This window comes from Artemia franciscana, chromosome 12, assembly GCF_032884065.1.
Source record: "Artemia franciscana chromosome 12, ASM3288406v1, whole genome shotgun sequence".
In the NCBI taxonomy this organism is placed as follows: Eukaryota; Metazoa; Arthropoda; class Branchiopoda; order Anostraca; family Artemiidae; genus Artemia; species Artemia franciscana.
In genome coordinates, this window is record NC_088874.1 from 37,695,079 (window position 1) to 37,714,757 (window position 19,679).

The following is a 19,679-nucleotide window of genomic DNA, read 5'->3' on the forward strand; positions in this document are numbered from 1 at the left end:
AGACTTAGAAATACAGTAGATAAACTTTTAGAGAAGAACAGTGGGGTTTTAGGAAGGGGGAATGATGTGTCGACTAAATTTTGCTCTTAGATTAATAATTAAGAAGTGCCTGAGTCATCAAGCACCTTGAATCCACTGTTTTATAGAATATGAGCAGGCATTTGATTGAGCTGATAGCAGAGCTTTAGTGAAGGTCCTATTCTTGTATGGTATACAAGATAAACACATTAAAGTGCTTAGCGCTATGCAAATTGCTGTGGTTAAGAAATGTGGTAGGGAATAAGGTTGGTTGCTGGTTTCATATCAAATCAGGACTTAAGCAGGGTTGCGTCCTATCTCCATTTATACGGATTATTTTGATGAACTTTGTCCTAATGAGCATAGCAAAGATAATGGGAGAACAGGGAATCAATTGGGGAAGTAAGACTCTTCTTGACTTAGTTTATGTTGATGATTCAAGCATCCTATATGAAAATGTTGGGTAAATGGTTGAATTTTTAGGGCTTTTGTAAGTTCTCTTACACAAAAAAAACGGGCAACCGTCTAGGGTCAAACAAAAAGCAGTAAGCCCCAGAATGGGATAGGAGGAAGTCATAAGGAAGGATTTAATTGAAAATGGAACTTCTTGGGAGGGTGTAGCTAGGCAGGTTTTGAATAAATTGGGACGGAGGAGGAGCGTGCGCACATATGGTGACCTTAGGTGGCTTGGTGCTGCGATAAGTCTCTAATATAATCTATTGCTGTCTTAGGACCATAATTTCTTAGCTATCTAAGGGGCTTAGAGTGGGAGCATACGGGGGATGTTCTCATAAACCTCCAGTTACGGGTTTTGTACTGCAATTATTAAATTGATACTGTTTTATACTTCCAAGCTTTTCCACTTAGAAGTGGCACCAATACTTTTTTTTTTTAGTTCTATATCACGCTTACGGATGGCAAGTTTGATAAAAAGCACCTAGATATGAGCAATAGCTTTCAAGTTAGCCACCAAACATCAATCTAAAAAGTTCTGGTAACCCACTAGCCCCAGGTTTTCCACTTGAGGCACGGCACTAAAAGTCCCGTTTCCAATGCCATTTGGAACTTGCAGATGGTGGAATTTATAGGAAAGCATAGATATGAGCAATAGCTTTTATGCGAGCTATTAAAAGTATGTCTATGATATTCTGGTAGCCTGCTAGACTCATCCCTTGATAAATTTTGTGCCATGAGATGATTGCAGATGGATGAATTTATATAAAAGCAGGTAGATATGAGAAATAGCTTTTGAACGAGGTAATTAGTGAAGTTCTTGTAGCATCGCTAGCCCTGGCAAAAAAAAACAGGAGACAGAATAGTGCTTTCCGTGCCAAAAAGGGATTTTCCTTGTTGCTCAAGATTTCCTTGATTTTCCTTGTTCCGTATACAAGATTTTCAACCATGCTAATTCCAATGATAGTAAAATTCCAAATTTCTAACTCCAAAATATTATTTTGATCTAACGTCATTTTAGAGTGTTTTCAGGCTTTTTTTTTAAAGCCTTTCGGGTTTCAGGCATAAATTTCTTTATGCCTGAATAATCTTTTACTTTGAACACGAACCAAAATTATAGTTACAATTTCTGAATCAGTGTTAGATGGCAATTTTTTCGCTAGGAATTTTTTTTCAAGGCACATTTTTCTACTTTTCGTTGCTATGGATTGTTGTTCCCTGTTTACTAGGTTGTAGCTGCTGCTGCAACTTTGTTAGTGGGCATTTTCTGGTATTTTCTGTTCATTTTAAAGTTGACTGGATTACTCTGTTTTAATTTTTCTTCGTTTCTCCAGTAGTCTCAGCAGCAATAGTCCTAGTAGAAGTCGTAATAGCAGTAGTTTTGGTTACTATCGACTTTTGTTCGTTCTTTACTAGATTGTAGCTACTGCTGCAACCATGGTAGTGGGCATTTGTTTTACTGTACTAGTTTTCGGTACTTTATGTTCGTTTTAAGTTTGACTGCAATACTCATTTGTAATTTTTCTTCGTTTCTCTAGAAGTCTCAGCATCAATAGTCCTAGTAGAAGCTGTAATAGCAGTAGTCGCAGTAGTTGTTCTTGTATTGGTAGTCGTAGCAGTAATAGGAGTAGGTGTAGTAGTCCCAGTAGTCTTTCGTATTAGTCGTAGTAGCTGTCGAGGCAATCTTAGTAGTAGCAGTCTTAACTATAGTAATCGTAACAATAATAGTCATCGTAGTAGCTGCTGTACTCGGGTAGTAGTAGTAGTAGTAGTCGTAGTGGTAATAGTTATCGTAGTTGTAGAACAATTTAATTGGGAATAAAACAGCAAAAGCGGGGCTTGCGAAGATGTGCTAAAATAACAAAAAGGAAAGGAAAAAGAGTAAGCAGCATGAGACCATTTAGTGAAACTAACCTAAAAATAAATAACAAACCACTACAATATTAAACTACGTAGCAGTAGTTACAGTAGAGGAAGTCGTAGTAGCAGTAGCTGTTGTAATAGTACAAGTCGAAGTAGTAATGGTCGTAAAATTATGGTTGTAAAATTAGAATGGCTATACCGTTGTAGCAGCATTAGTCTTCGTAGTTGTAGTCTTCGTAATAGCAGTCATAGTAGTAGTATTCGTAGCAGTAGCAGTTGTAGCAGTAGTATTCGTGGTATTAGTAATCATAATACTTATAATTCTAGTAGTAGTATGTAGTAGTCTTAGTAGTAGTAGTTGTAGAAGTAGCAGTTGTTTTAGTAGCAGTCGTATTAGCAGTATTCGTAATATTAGTAGACGTTGTAGTATTTATCGTAGAAATGGTAGTAGTAGTAATTGGAAATATGAAGTTTAATATATAGGTTGATATTTGTTCCTGAAGGTCTCAGTAATTTTGGATCATCACCGTTATAAAAGTAATATAGTTAAGTAATATAGTTAAGTAAAAGTTATATAGTTAATATATTAATATAGTTAATATACTATATATATATATATATATATATATAAAACTATATATATTTATATAGTTAATATAGTTATATAACTATAATATAGTTATATAGTTAAGTATAGTTAAGTAATATATATTAAGTAATATAGTTAAGTAATATAGGTATTATGTTTTCAGTAAGGTGCAAATAATCTTCTTGTCTCTAGAAGAAATCGGGGTGTTAGGCCTGGTCCAGTTTGTTGTAGTTCCTGTTTGTTTTAAGTTTGCCTTGATTATTCATTGTGATTCTTCTTCTTTTCTCTAGTTTTTTCGTTCCCTTGTTTCTCTAGTTTCTCGTAGTAGTCTTAGTTGTAGTCATAGCAGTAGCAGCCGTCACAATATCAATATTCGTAGCAGTAACAACCATAGTAGTAGCAGTTACAGTTGCAGTAGTCGTACTGTTGGCATCCATTCATTGTATTGCATTCTTTACTCAAAATTTTCTTGTCTTTTATAGTGGGTTACCAATTAATTTTTTAATAGCCTACTTACCCATTTCTATAATCCCTTTGTGAGATTTTTCTTAAAAGAAAAGAAAACTGTATGGCACAGCTTCTCGTGATCAAACAGTTCGTGGCAACGAACTAAGGAGCGACCCGGCTCAATAGCAACCAAAACTCTAAAAAAATTGAATTTTGATACCAATAGCTACATCAAAAGAATTGCACTTTAATGCTGATTTTAAATATACAAGTTTGATCAAATTTAGTCTTACCCGTGAAAAGCTACGAGCCTGAGAAAATTTGCTTCTTTTTAGAAAATAAGGGGTAACAACCTGTGAAAGTCATAGAATCTTAACGAAAATGACACCATCAGATTCAGCGTAAAATAACCCTATTGTAGAAGTTTCAAGCTCCTATCTAAAAAAATGTGGAATTTTGTATTTTTTGCCGGAAGGCAGATCACGGATGCGTGTTTGTTTGTTTGTTTTTTTCCCCAGGGGTGATCGTATCGACCCAGTGGTCCTAGAATCTTGCGAGAGGGCTCATTCTAACGGAAATGAAAAGTTCTAATACCATTTTTAAGTGACCAAAAAAATTGGAGGGCACCTAGGCCCCCTCCCACGCTAATTATTTTTCCCAAAGTCACCGGATCAAAATTCTGAGATAGCCATTTTATTCAGTGTAGTCAAAAAACCTTATAACTATGTCTTTGGGGACGACTTACTCTTCCACAGTCCCCATGAGAGGGGCTATCAACGTCCCCCTCTTTACGCTAAAGTTTGACTCTTTCTCTTAACTCTACTTTTTAAAACAGTAAAAAAAAAACTTTAGCGTAAAGAGCGGGGCGTTAATGAGGAAGCAGCCCCTTTCATATATGAATTAATTTCTGTTCGTTTTAAGTTTTAATGTTGCTCCTTACTTTCCGTTAAAAAAACATTTTTTTTTATTTAATTGCTTGAAAGACCAACCGTAAAGTCGAGCTGGCTGATAAACATCCTTTTTAACCACTGTCCATCCATCTGGTGTCAACTGTTTGAGGTTATTGTCCTATTAGACCTATCAGGTGAACTTATATAATTAACTGATGTCAGTTTTTTATTCAATGATCAATTAAAATACATTCATATTTTTATATGCATATTTTATACATATTTATTTTATGTATAAAATACATATTTTTTGAATGATCAATTTAAATACAATTTATTAGAAAAAAAAGAAAAAGATCTGTATAACTGCACATAGCTTCCCGACATCAAACAGTTCGTGGTAGCGAACTGTAAGTAAGGAGCCACCCGGCTCAACAGTAACCGAAACTTTAAAAACGGAATTTTAATACCAATAAATATATCAAGAGCCTCGGATTTTTATGCTGATTTCAAATACCTAAGTTTCATCAAGTTTAATCCATCAAAAGTTATAAACCTGAGAAAATTTGCCTTATTTTCGAAAAAAGTGGAAGGGGAAACATTCCCTAAAAGGTATATAATATTAATAAAAAATCACACCATCAGATTCAGTGTATCAGAGAAAACTACTGTAGAGGTTTTAAGCTCCTATTCGCAAAAATGTGGATTATGTATTTTTTTGCCAGAAGAAAGATCACAGATGCGTGTTTATTTGTTGTTTGTTTTTTTTTCTTAGGGGTGATCGTACCGATCCAGCGGTCCTAAAATACCACAAGAGGGCTCGTTCGAGCAAAAATTAAAAGTTTTAGTGCACTTTTAAAGTGATCAACAAAATTGGAGGGTGACTAGGCCCCCTTCTAAGCTCATTTTTCCCCAAAGTAACCAGATGAAAATTTTGCGATAGCCATTTTTGTTCAGCATGGTCAAAAGGTCTAATAACTATGTCTTTGAGGATGACTTAATCCCCCACAGGCTCCGAGGGAGGGCCTGTAGGTTACGAACTTCGCCTATAATTTACATATATGCTAGTATTGGTTATTGGGAAGTATACAGAGGTTTTCAAGGGGATTTTTTCTGGTGGACGTGGTCGGGGGGTTTATGTGGGAGATATTTTCATGGAAGAATTTTTCATGGCGGAAGGGAATTTTCCATTAAGGGTGCACCGTAAATCCCAGCATTATTCAAAAAACAGAAATTAAATTTTAAAAAACGAGATTTTTCAACTGAAAGTAAGGAGCAACATTATAACTTAAAACGAGCAGAAATCATTACGCATATGAGAAGGTTCGCCCCCTTGTCAATACCTTGCCCTTTACACTAAAGATTGTTTAGTACTTTCAAAAGCGCTATTTATTCTAATTAAACTGCATTTGTGAATCTGCGGCCATTCTTAAAGAATTGGAACAAAACTTGAACTTTGGTGCAAAGAGCGATGTATTGACGAGGGGCTGAACCTCCTTATATACATAATAATTTCTGTTCGTTTTAAGTATTTACATCTTACTTTTTTATTTAATCAAACAGTAGATAGGAGCGACCCGGCTGAATAGTAAACGAAACTCTAAATAACGGAATTTTGATGCTAAAAGATACGTCAAAAGAATCGGATTTTCATGCTGATTCTAAATATATAAGTTTCATCAAATTTAGTCTTTGTCATCAAAAGTTACGAGCCTGACAAAATTTGCCTTATTTTGGAAAATAGGCGGAAACGCCCCCTAAAAGTCATGTAATCTTAACGAAAATCACACCATCGCATTCGGCGTATCCCAGAACCCTATAGAAAAAATTTCAAGCTCCTATCTACAAAAATGTGGAATTTCGTATTTTTTGCCAGAAAATAAATCGCGGTTGCGTGTTTATTTGTTTGTTTGTTGTTTTTTTTTCTCTCTTTTCCCAAGGAGTCATAGTATCGACCAAGTGGTCCTAGAATGTCGCAAGAGGGCTCATTCTAACGGAAATGAAAATTTCTAGCGCCCTTTTTAAGTGACCAAAAAATTGGAGGGCACCTAGGCCCCGTCCCTTGCTCATTTTTTTCCGAAAGTCAACGGATCAAAATTTTCAGATGTCCATTTTGTTCCACATAGTCGAAAACCATAATAACTAAGTCTTTAGGAATGACTTACTCCCCCATAATCACTGGGGGAGGGGCTGCAAGTTACAAACTTTGGCCAGTGTTTACATACAGTAATGGTTATTGGGAAGTGTACAGACGGTTTCAGGGGGATTTTTTTGGTTTCGGGGGTGGGGTTGAGGGGAAGGCGCTACGTGGGAGGATCTTTCCTTGGAGGAATATGTCATGGGGAAGAAAAATTCAATGAAAAGGGCGCAGGATTTTCTAACATTACTATGCAAAACAATGAAAAAAATAAACATGAAAACGTTTTTTCAATTGAAAGTAAGGAGTAGCATTGAAACTTAAAACGAACAGAGATTATTACGCATATGAGGGGTTCCAAAAATACTTTAGCATAAAGAACGAGGTATTTAGGAGGAGATAAATACCTCGCTCTTTATGCTAAAGTATTTTTAGTAATTTCAACTATTTATTCTATGGCCTTTCTAATTCAGGGGTCATTCTTAAAGAATTGGGACAAAACTTACGATCTAGTGTAAAGAGCGAGGTATTAACGAGGGTAAAGACCCCCTCGTATACATAATAAAAATATAAGCATATAAAAGTGTGTTACGTAAGTTAATTCTTAAGTTACATATATTTTTTACTAATAAAAACGTTCGTTAAAAATTAAAAGTTCTAGTTGCCTTTTTAAGTAACCGAAAAATTGGAGGGCAACTAGGCCTCCTTCCCCACCCCTTATTTCTCAAAATCGTCTGATCAAAACCAAGAGAAAGTCATTTAGCCAAAAAAGAATTAATATACAAATTTCATTTTAATAATTTATTTGCGGAGAGCCAAAATCAAACATGTATTAATTCAAAAACGTTCAGAAATTAAATAAATAAAACTATTTTTTTAACTGAAAGTAAGGAGTGACATTAAAACTTACAACGAACAGAAATTACTCCGTATATGAATAGGTCTAATAGGACTATTAGACTAAATAGATAGGTCTAATAAAAAAGAAAAAAAAATTCTAAAAAAAAACTTTTCTAAATAAAAAGAGTTTGACTCTTTGCCACAATTCTACTTTTTAAAACAATTAAAAGCTTTAGCGCAAAGAGCGAGGGATTGCGGAGGGGACAACCCATTTTATATACGGAGTAATTTCTGTTCGTTTTAAGTTTTAATGTCGCTCCTTACTTTCAGTTAAAGAAAACTAGTTTTTTTTTTATTTAATTGCTTGAAGGATCAATCGTGAAGTCCAGTGGACTTGAAAAAACATGCTTGTTTAGCACTGTCCATCCATCTGGTGTAAATTATTTGTGGTTGTTGTCCTATTAGACCTATCTGGTGAAACACTTACATAATTAACTGATGTCAGCCAGCCAGTGGTAAGAATCTTTATCAAATATGATCGTGAACGTGTGTCAATTTTTATTTTTGGTATGTTTCAATTACATGGAGAAAAAAAAAAATAAAGCTCTGTGACAGCATACAGCTTCTCGTGATTGCTTGAAGGACCAACCGTAAAGTCGAGCTGGTTGATAAACATCCTTGTTCACCGCTGTCCATCCATCTGGTGTCAATTATTTGAGATTGTTGTCCTAATAGACTTATCTGGTGAAACCCTTACATAATTAACTGATGTCAGTTTTTTCGCTGTAAAATTAATTTCAATACAATTTATTAAAAAGAAAAAAACACAGAAAAAAATCCTTCCAAATAACAGGATATGATTTGATGGAGAGAGGCCGAAAAGACCCGCAAAAATAATAGAAAATATTTTATATTTACCCCAGAAGGGCCTTCAATTTTTTTTTTTTTACAAATAACAGACTATTTATCTGCTAGAAAGAACATCCAGTCTTTTTAATTAAGAAAAAGATCTTTCCTATTAAGAAAAAGACATCCAGCTCTCAACTGCTTTCCCTAAAAACAGTTTCTATAGAATTTACGTACAAATACAACTAAATAATCAGTCGTACTGATATAAACTGGGAGCCTAAGACAATTCTATAAATCAGATAAAAATCGATGACATTAAATCAGATGTCATTTCGAAGTTAAATCAATTAATATAGTGTTCCATTAGTCCGTTTCAAATATTTTAAAATTTGTGTCTGATTCTATCAATGAGTCAAATTACAAATTATTTTAGCTTGTCACAAGTAAGAAATAACTCCACAGGCAGAAGATGAGAATAGGGCACAGGCACAGGCAGAGAATATGCTCAAAATTCAGATATTTGCTCAAAATTCATATAATAAAAACTCAGATTTTCGCTCAAAATTCATATGCTCAAAATTAAGATTTTTGCTAAAAATTCATGTGATCATAAGTCAGCTTTTTGCTCAAAATTTATATACTCGAAATTCAGATTTTTGCCCAAAATTCATAATTTGGGTGGAAATTCAATGCTCAAAATTCAGATATTTGATCAAAATTCATATGTTCAGAACTCAGCTTTTTACTAAAAATTTATACGATCAAAGTCAGGTTTTTGCTAATAATTCATATACTCAAAATTCACAATTTGATTAAAAATTCATATGCTTAAGATTTAGATATTTGCTCAAAATTCTTATACTCAAAACTCAGATTTTCGTTCAAAATTCATATGCTCAAGATTCAGATTTTTGCTATAAATTCATATGATCATAAGTCAGCTTTTTGCTCAAAATCCATATGCTCAAAATTCAGATTTTCGCTCAATATTCATAACTTGGGTAAAAATTCATATGCTCAAAATTCAGATATTTGCTCAAAATTTAAGTTTTTGCTCAAAATTCAGATTTTTGAACCGCAGAAACTCTATTTGTCTAAGATGTTTATGAATTTTATGTTTTTGTTCGGTGAAGGCAGCAAGGCGACACAATTTCTTTTCTCTTTGACTTTTCTCAACTTAAAAACTTCATAGCTTCAGTTTCTAAGTTTCTTTACAGGCAGATATGTATATTTACATATTGCAGGCAGATAGATATTACATATTACAGGCAGATAGATATTACATATTACAGGCAGATAGATATTTACAGGCAGATATGTATCTTTTCAGGCAGACGGCAAACATGCCCAAAATGTAGGTTAGGGCACGCTTGTGATAAAGTTCCACGATCCAACAGTTTCTATAAATTTTATGTTGATTTCGACTGAGGTTTTTTATGTTAATTTATATGAATTTACAATGACCCCAGTTTCTCATTCTTTTTTTCTCATTCGTCTTTTTTATTTTTTCTCTTTCTCTCCTTTTAGTTCTTTTATTACAGCTTTCGTTTTTTTTTTATTACCATGGCTTCTAAAATTCCCCAAAAGCCAAAATTTTCCTTTTCCACTTTTTTAAACTGTGGTTAACGTTTTCTTTATTCGCAAACTGAATTGAGAAAGCGGTCTCCTTTTCCGCCTTTTATAATTTTATGATCTACATAAATCTTATTTAAAACTCTTTTTATATCTGTTCCGTATGTCTGTCTATGAATCGTGGCCAATATTGTTCCGTACATAACTGTAATGGCGCTTATATTGCAGCTACATTTGACGTTTTATCTTGGTTTATGATTCTTATTTTGGATTGTGCTTGCCAGATTTGTCGTCTCTTTCGGATGAAGGAGATGAGTGGCACTGTGTTGCCACTTCTGGTTCCAGATGTAATGTAGTTTTTTAGACTTTTTTTTTAGTAGTTTTTGGTGGCCTGTACCATTAAGTGACTTTTTTTAAAACAATAATATTATATGAAGGAATGTTCTGTGGGAGAAAATTTGCTGCGAGGGGGGTCCTAAAGAAATTACCTCTTTGGGGGGAGTTTGGTATAATTTAAAAACCATCAGAAATTAAGCAAAAAACAAATCTTTTTTCAAATGAAAGAACATAAGGAAAATGAGGAAAATTTAAAGAATATGTAAGGAAAATTCTAAAAATTAATAAGAACATACAAGGAAAATTCTCCAGGAAAAATTGTGTGAAGGAAATTATCCAAGGGAAAATTTCAGTGAGGTTTGAAGTGTCTGGGGGAATTTTCTGGGGGGGGGGGAACCTATGCAGGAAGAACTTTCCTTTGAGAATTTTTGAGGGGGGGGGTTAATTTTCTTATGAAGGAAGGTGGATTTCTCGTTATAATTGAAAAATGATTATACTTTTTTTTCTAAGTTTTTTCAACTGAAATTAAGGAGCACCATTGAACCTTAAAATGAACAGAAATTATTCCGTACGTGAGAGTGGCTGTCCCCTTCTCAAAACATCGTTCTTTACGTTAAAGTTTGACTTTTTGCCATAATTCGTTGAGAATGACTCCTGAAAAATAAAGGCTATTTAATTAGAATAGAAGCTTTTTTAGAGTCCTAAAAAACTTTAGCGTTGACTAAAAAACTTGAGGGATCGAGGCAGGCCAGGCCCCCTAATATACGGAACGATTTTGTTCATTCTATGTTTTAATGTTACGTCTTACTTAGGAAGCGACCTGGCTCAATAGTAAACGAAAGTCTAAAAACGGAATTTTGATACTAATAGATACATCCAAAGAATGGAATTTTTATGCTGATTTTAAATATATAAATTTTATCAAATTTAGTGTTACCCATCAAAAGATAAGATCCTGAGAAAATTTGCCTTATTCTGGAAAATAGGGGAAAACACCCCCTAAAAGTCATAGAGAACCCCACTGTACCCCACCGTAGATTTCAATCTCCTATCTACGAAAATGTGGAACTTTCGTGTTTTTTGCCTGAAGACCGATCACGGCTGCGTGTTTACTTGTTGTTGCTTTTCTGTTGTTTTTTTTTCCCAGGGGTGATCGTATCGACCCAGTGGTCCTAGAATATCGCGAGAGGGCTCATTCTTACGGAAATTGAAAGTTCTAGTGCTCCTTTTAAATGACCCAACAATTGGATGGCACGTAGGCCCCCTCCCAGGGTCATTTTTCCCCAAAGTCACCGGATCAAAATTTTGAGATAGTCATTTTGTTCAACATCGTCAAAAAACCTATTAACTATGTCTTTGGGGACGACTTAATCCTCCACAGTCCTGGGCGAGGGGCTGCAAGTTACAAACTTTGATCATTGTTTACATATAGTAATGGTTATTGGGAAGTGTAAAGATCTTTTCAAGGAGACTTTTTCGCGTTGGGGTGGGGGGAGGTTGGGGGAGGGGCTACGTGGGATGATATTTCCTTGGAGGAATTTATCATGAGGGAAGAGAATTTTCATGAAGGGGACGCAGGATTTTCTAGCATTATTAAAAAAAATATACAGTGAGAAAATGAATAAAAAAAAGTTTTCACAACTGCAAGTAAGGAACAGCACTAGAACTTAAAACGAACAGAAAATATTACATGTATAAGAGGGTTTGTCTCCTCCACAATAGATTACTCTTTACGCTAAAGTATTTTTCGTAATTTGAACAATTTTTTCTACGACCTTTGTGATTCAGGGGTCATTCTTAAAGAATTAGGACAATCTTCAAGCTTTATTGTGAAGAGCGAGGTGTTGACGAGGGGGCAAACCCCCTCATATACGTTAAAGAAATATACGGATATAGAAGTTCGTTAGGTAAATTAATTTGTAAGTTCTGCATACTTATTACTAATGAAAACGTTCGTAAAAACAAGTTCTAGTTGCATTTCTAAGTAACCTAAAATTGGAGGGCAACTAGGCCTCCTCCCTCACCTCTTTCTTATCAAAATTGTCCAATCAAAACCATGAGAAAGCTGTTTAACAGAAAAAAAATATGCAAATTTCATGTTAATCATTCATGTGAGGTGAGCCAAAATCAAAACAAGCATTAATTAAAAAAAGTTCAGAAATTAAATAAAAAAAAACAAGTTTTTTAACTGCAAGTAAGGAGCGACATTAAAACTTATAACGAACAGAAATTATTCTATATATGAAAGGGGTTGTCCCCTCCTCAACGCCTCGTCTTTGCGCTAAAGTTTTTATTGTTTTAGAAAGTAGAGATGTGACAAAGAGTCAAACCTCGCCGTAAAGAGCGAGGCGTTGAGGAGGGGATAACCCTTTCATATACGGAATGATTTCTGCTCGTTTTAAGTTTTGATGTCGCTCCTTCCTTGCAGTTAAAATGACTTCTTTTTTTTTATTTAATCAGAAGACAGACTGCACCTGTAGACATAGAAGAAATTCATTCCCATCCTCGTTATTAAATGGTATTTTCATTTGTGGTTTGTTTTTCAGCTAGTTGTTCGTTTTCGTTAAGTTTATTTTATTTTACTTTATTTTAGTTATTTTACACTATATATATATATATATATATATATATATATATATATATATATATATATATATATATATATATATATATATATATATATATATATATATATAAAGTTTTTTACTGTTTTAAAATGTTGAGTTGAGGAAAAGAGTCAAACTTTAGTGTAAAGAGCGGGGCGTTGAGGAGAGCAGCCCCCTTTCATGTACGAAGCAATTTCTGTTCGTTATAAGTTTTAATATCGCTCTTTACTTTCAGTTAAAAAACTTGTTTTTTATTTAATACATCTAAAAAAATACTAATAATACATCCAATTGATGTTGTAAAATAAATAGTACATCATTATAGCAGGGAGATTTTATTTATGTAAAATGAAATTTTGCCGGCCATGGAAACATATTTTCAGCTCTAATTCAAATCAGATTACAGACTAGCTCTTTCGAACTAGTGGCCGAGGGATATTGGAAGAAGGCTTAGTTGAACTCAAACTGAAAGTTCCAGGTTCCACTATATGTCAATATTTTGAAACAGACATATAAAATTTAACTTCAAATCCGACATATTCTCAATTCTACTTTTAGAATTTAGTTGTTATTTAAGTAAAAATAACTGAGGAATCTTACACATGTAGGCCTACCCTAAAAGCAAAATTTGAAATAACATAACAAAATATGAAACAAAAATACAGTCTAAAGAATAGCTGGGTACTTGTATGATAAACCCCCGACAGCTCAAGTTTTTCATTCATTGACACATTTCAGAGTCATTTTTTCGTTAGTTTCTTTCAGCTTAACGTGGGACATGACAAAGAGATGTGACAGAATAAATGGAAAATATATAATTTGGGCTATATATTCGCACATTAGTGGGGGGGGGGGTAAAGTAACTGAACAGCGTGAAGTTAAAAAAAAATTCTTGCTGAATAATAGAATAAGTGTACCTAACATATTAGGCATGCAGGCCCGCTATAATTTACCCCCACCCCTCCACAAATTCATTCCTTGAAGTCAGAATGAACTGAAATATAGTTAAAATTGCATGAATGCATTTTTAGAATTCTTTTTTCTATCCATTCCTTGGGGACTCGTCACCCCTTAAGTCTATGTACTCCACCGTTAAGCTTTTGTCAATGTGTTTTGTCTTTGATACCCATGTTTGGAAAGTTATTATCTTTTGCAAATTCATATAGCTAATAATAATATGAATTAATACTAGTAATAGAAGCAAGCGAATCAACATTATCTTAACCCTTGGGTCAAAGTAATAACCCAGCTCTACTTAGGGGATGCCTACTACTGTTATATCAATCTTCTTAGAAGCCTTCGCAGTGACAGAATAACAGTAGAATCATTAGTACTACAATGGCTCTGTGTCGAATCTCTTCTGTTCGACTAATTTATCATTTCAAATCGTTGTATTCGCCTATTGGGCCATTGCTGGCGGTGAGCTTTTGACCAACATATAAGCAAATGGTAATTAAAGTTAAACATTTTGGTAAATTCTCGTTGTTTGTATGTATTATTCAAAATTACTGAGGTTTGATGATGACTTGACAACTGTTTGTTAGGTTTAAGGTACTTGCTCTGACAGTTTTGGACTGTCGCATTAACATATTTGCTTAACTCTCCGCTCACAAGTATTGGTTGGCCATCGAAATCAAAACGAACTACTGCAAAAAACAACGACAACAAAACACAATGGCTACCCATGACATTTCACAAAAAGAAACCAACAAAACCCAATGGCTACACATGACATTTCACAAAAAGAAACAACAACAACAAAACACAATGGCTACATATGACATTTCACGCACAAAAAAAAACAACAACAACAAAACACAATGGCTACACATGACATTTCACAAAAAAAAACAACAACAACAAAACACAATGGCTACATATGACATTTCACAAAAAAAAAACAACAAAAACAAAACACAATGGCTACACATCGCAAAAAAAAACAACAACAATAAAACACAATGGCTACATATGACATTTCACAAAAAAAAAACAACAACAACAAAACACAATGGCTACACATGACATTTCACAAAAAAAACACAATGGCTACACATGACATTTCACAAAAAGAAACAACAACAACAAAACACAATGGCTACATATGACATTTCAAAAAAAAAAAAAAAAAACAACAACAACAAAACATAATGGCTACATATGACATTTCACAAAAAAAAACAACAACAACAAAACACAATTGTTACATATGACATTTCACAAAAAAACAACAACAACAAAACACAATGGCTACACATGACATTTCACAAAAAAAAAAACAACAACAAAAAACGAAACTTTATATACTTACATAAATACCTAAACTTAAACAGAGATACTCGGAATATTTTCATAATTAATATGTGATTGTGATATTAATTGTTATATTAATGTTAATATTAATGTTATATTAACATTCATTGCGATAATTCAATGCGTAGTATTAGATTCTCTCTAATTTTGGACTTGTGAAAATCTAATGCAAAACCGAAATTCTTCCTCATTTTAAAACAAAATTGATAAGCCGTGCTAAAACAAATCAGTTCAGTAGACCAACCGATAGGTAAAGACTTCTTACCCAATCTGATATGTTAAAGGCCTTTCTTTCATTTGTGGGGCTTCTTGTTTTGTTAAGTTATTTCTCTGTTTCCGCGTATTATTTTCCCTTTCCTTTTCCCTTTTCTCGAGGACTGAGAACGGCTGAGCGGGGGTCTTCAAAAAAAATATCCGCCTTGTCCTTTAGTTATTTTTTTTCTCCAACTGACTGGAAATCGCATTTGTTTTGGTTTCATGATTGTTTTATATATTATTTAACAATATTTTTATTATTTATGTTATTATTTACATAAATAATAATATGATAGTTTTTCATAATTAATCAATAAAAATATATTTATTATGATTAATAAAATTCAATAATAATTTACATATATATATATATATATATAATATATATATATATATATATATATATATATATATATATATATATATATATATATATATATATATATATATATATATATATATATATATATATATATATATATATATATATATATATATATATATATATATATATATATATATATATATATATATATATATATATATATGTCATATCAATAATATGATAAAAACATTAACAAATGAACTTAATTATTCTCTTAATGTCATTCAAAATTTAATTTAAATTTGAAATTTATTTTAATTTAAAATTTAATATTTAATTTATACTCTTAGTGATTTTTAAAGGACTGATTTACAATATTTGACAATAGATTCATTAAAAAAAATAATAATACTAACAAAAGTGCCCACTAAACAATAAATAAAACAAACGGGTCTATAACAAGTAGAAAAAAGAGAAAAAGGTACACGAATAATTCGCATGAATGAAACAAGCATGAAGAAAAAAATAAATTGAAACAGTACAGATTAAAAATAAAAGGGAATAATATAAAAGCAAAAAAAAAAGGTAAAGGATACGGCATTAAGACTTTACAGTCCGTACCGGCGGTACTGATCTCCGTTTCTTGGCCCTTCAGCCAGGAAGTGCAATGGGGGGTTGGGGGCCAGCCACCCTATGCTTTCGCACACCCTTCCTGTTTACCTTCCCCAGATTTCTCCAGGTACCCATTTAGAGCTGGGTCGACTCTGGCTAAGCTTACAGAGTCACGCCACTGACCCCCGTCCCAAACTGAAGAATTGGGTACACCGGGATTCGAACCCGCGCATGTATGAAACAAGCATGAAGAAAAAAAGAAATTGAAACAGTACAGATTAAAAATAAAAGGGAATAATATAAAAGCAAACAAAATAAAAAAAAACAATACATGTAATATATTCAATTTGATCGTTGATTTTTCAGAATTTTCTTCTTTTTTTTTATTGTTGGCCGATTCTGCCTTGGATCTTATGATCATAACAATAGTAATAAACAAAGCTACACAGAAAAATAAAGAGACAATTTTCTAGATCAAAATATAACAATAAATAGCAAAATTAGGGGAAATCAAAAATGGAGTAATGTTATCAATTTGAACTGATAGTGCCAAACTGTTATGCTATACAACACACTACACAACACAAAATAAAATAAATGTAAAACAAATAAAACTAAAAAAGGGAAGAGATAGAAAATGTATAACAAAATTAAATAACATCATTGTATGAAATTATTTTGCTAATTTGTGATTAGGCACTAGATTGATATTAATTTCCAGATTTCTAGAAGTCCATCATTGCCAAAGTCTAGAAGTCCATTCTAGAAGTCCTTTCTAGAAGTCCATAATCAAATAAACTCCCTCATATATTTGAAAGCTTGAAAGTTGCTGACGATGAACAAAATATGATATATACCCTCTTCACCTGAATTGCACAAAAATCAAGAACCATAGGTATATACAAGTTTGTTTTTTTTTTGGGGAGGGGCGGTAGGGGGAGTGGGCCTTGCAGGCTACCGAAAACAATTTTCCCTTGAAAGAAGGGAGGAGGTATTGACATAATTGTTGTTTAATAGTGTCAAGGTTTGTGGGGTACGAGTTTTTAGGAGAAATAGTCTTTTTGCTTCCGCTTTTACGACCAACTTATTAGTTGGAGAAATACTACGGAGGGAGGGAAAGAGGAGTGGATATTCAAATCCAAACTCCCTTTCCCTTGAATGGGTAGGCACCAGGCAAGAATAATATACCTATGGACCTGACATTTGTCTTCTATAGAACATTTCCCCACAAAACGGTAGACAACTTGTCCGAGTCTGTAGTCAAAGTCGTAGAAATTTACGAGTTAGGTTCAATTAAACAGTTCGTCATAACCAACAGTAAGTTGGTTACCTGGGAAAAGGAGTGACCTGGGAAAACTGTAGCTAAAACTCTAAAAAAGAAGTTGTTTCGAATAATGTATACACAAAAAGAGTCTGATTTTATGTTGATTTTAAATTTATTAAATTCGTCAAGTTTAATGCTACGGAGCCTGATATTTAAACCGGGGGCGTAGCTACAGTATTTCTATTCGGGGAGGGAGGCAAGAGGAAGTACTATTGAAGTAGGTGCTGTTCAATCGATAGTTAAGAAACGCAACTATTTCACAAACTCGCCACTTCGTGAATTTAAAATATTACACAACACATTAAAAAACAAGAAACTCATTTTAAATAATAATACATGTAAGTGCTGGGGCTTATCTTTAACTAAAATTATCAGCGACGAGCTGATGCAGATGACAATAGTATCGCGTAAACAAGCTTCCGGGAGTAAAGGTGAATCCCCCTCCATTTCCCCCAATCCCCACACCAAGCAGAGGATGCTTGATCTCGTAATTGAACCAAGCTTAATTCTAATTAAATAAAAAAAAACAAGTTTTTTCTGCAAAAAGTAAGGAGCGATATTAATACTTAAAACGAACAGAAATTATTCCGTATAAGAAATGGGCTGTCCCCTCCTCAACGCCTCACTCTTTACGTTAAGTTTTTTTTATTGTTTTGAAAAATAAAGACGCAGGAAAGAGTCATACTTTAGCATAAAGAAAGTGGTGTTGAGGAGGGGACAGCCCATTTCATATAAAGAATAGTTACTGCTCGTTTCGAGTTTTAATGTCGCTCCTTACTTTCAGAAGAAGTTTCTGATCGGTTTTTAAATAATGCCAGGAAATCTGACATCACCTCCACGAAGAAACCCCCTTACCATGGAAATGTCCTCTAGACATTTCAATCCCGATGAAAATTTACCCCGGGCAATCACTCTTAACCAAACCGCACGTAAAATTGAGAAGGAAAAGAGAAAGCAAGACACATAAAAAGAATTTTGTATAAGAATTATGGCAAATCCCTGCAGTGTATAATTTCCCCTGACAATTTCACTCCCTGGAAACCCTTCCCTCCCCATGGAAAATACCCCCGTGGGAAACTCGCCAATAGAACAGTTGCCAGCCCCCCCACCCGAAGATATACACATGAATCCCAATAAAAAATACTATGCATAAGCAATGTGTAAATTTTATAGCTTAAAGACCTTTCCTCTGGGGCTCTGGTGAGGCATGTTATACCCAAAGGCATAGTTATTAGGCCTTTCAACAATGATGAACAAAATGGCTATCTCAAAATTTTGATCGGACGATTTTAGGAAAAAAAGTGGCCTAGTTGCCCTCCATTTTTTTGGTCACTTAAAAAGAGCACTAGAACTGCTAATTTCTGTTTGAATGAGCCCTCTTCTGATATTCCAGGACCACTGGGTTGTTATCTTCACCCATGAAAAAAAATAATAAATAAACGCGCATCCGTGATCTTTCTTCTGGCAAAAACTACAAAATTCCCAATTTTTGCAGATAGGAGCTTGAAACCTAAATAGTACGGTTTTCTGATACGCTGAATCTGATATCGTAATTTTCGTTAAGATTACTTGACTTTTAGGGGGCATTTCCTCCTTTTTTCGGATATCAGAAAAATTTTCTCGGGCTCGTTGCCTTTGATGGGTAAGACTAAACTTAATGAAATTTATATATTTTTGGAATCAGCCTAAAAAGCTGATTTTCTTAATATAAACTATTTATTGGTATCAAAATCCTGTTTTTAACCCTTTTTTAGAGTTTTGGCTACTATTGAGCTGGGTTGCTCCTTACTTACAGTTCGTTACCACGAACTATTTGGACCATAATTTTCGCAGATTTTCCTTTTGGTTGTTATTACGTAGATGAGGGAGTTGCCCCCTCCTAAGTACCTCTCTCTCTGCGCTGAAATGTTTTTGAATTTCTAAAAAGCTTATTATTCTAATTAAACGGTCCTTGTGTGTCAAGAGTCATTCTTAAATAATTGGAACAAAAATCAAACATTAGCGTAAAGAGTGAGGTACTAAGAAGGGGGCAGTCCCTCATATACATAATAATATCCGTTCGTTTTCAATTTTAATGTTGTTCTTTACTTTCAGTTGGAAAAACTTGTTTTTTTAATTTAATAACAACCCCAAACCGGGAACATACAATATCTTTTATTGGTTTATTATCATATAAAAATCATAGTTAATTAAGCTCATAAAAGCTTAATATAATATTAAATACTAAGTTTGGCCGAAAAATACCACAAA

General features: G+C 33.6%; 2 long non-coding RNA genes across 4 annotated transcripts in view; one reads left to right on the forward strand and one right to left on the reverse strand.

Moving 5' to 3' along the window:
- LOC136034076 (uncharacterized) overlaps positions 1–19,679 on the reverse strand; it is a 136,190-nt gene that overhangs the window by 89,852 nt on the left and 26,659 nt on the right. For all 3 annotated transcript variants that reach the window (XR_010619108.1, XR_010619109.1, XR_010619107.1), the window contains exon 2: positions 10,567–10,648. This is a non-coding gene — a long non-coding RNA (uncharacterized LOC136034076). The remainder of the gene's footprint in view (positions 1–10,566; positions 10,649–19,679) is intronic.
- Positions 9,697–19,679, forward strand: part of LOC136034077 (uncharacterized) — a 61,770-nt gene continuing 51,787 nt past the window's right edge. The window contains exon 1 of the long non-coding RNA XR_010619110.1: positions 9,697–10,005. This is a non-coding gene — a long non-coding RNA (uncharacterized LOC136034077). The remainder of the gene's footprint in view (positions 10,006–19,679) is intronic.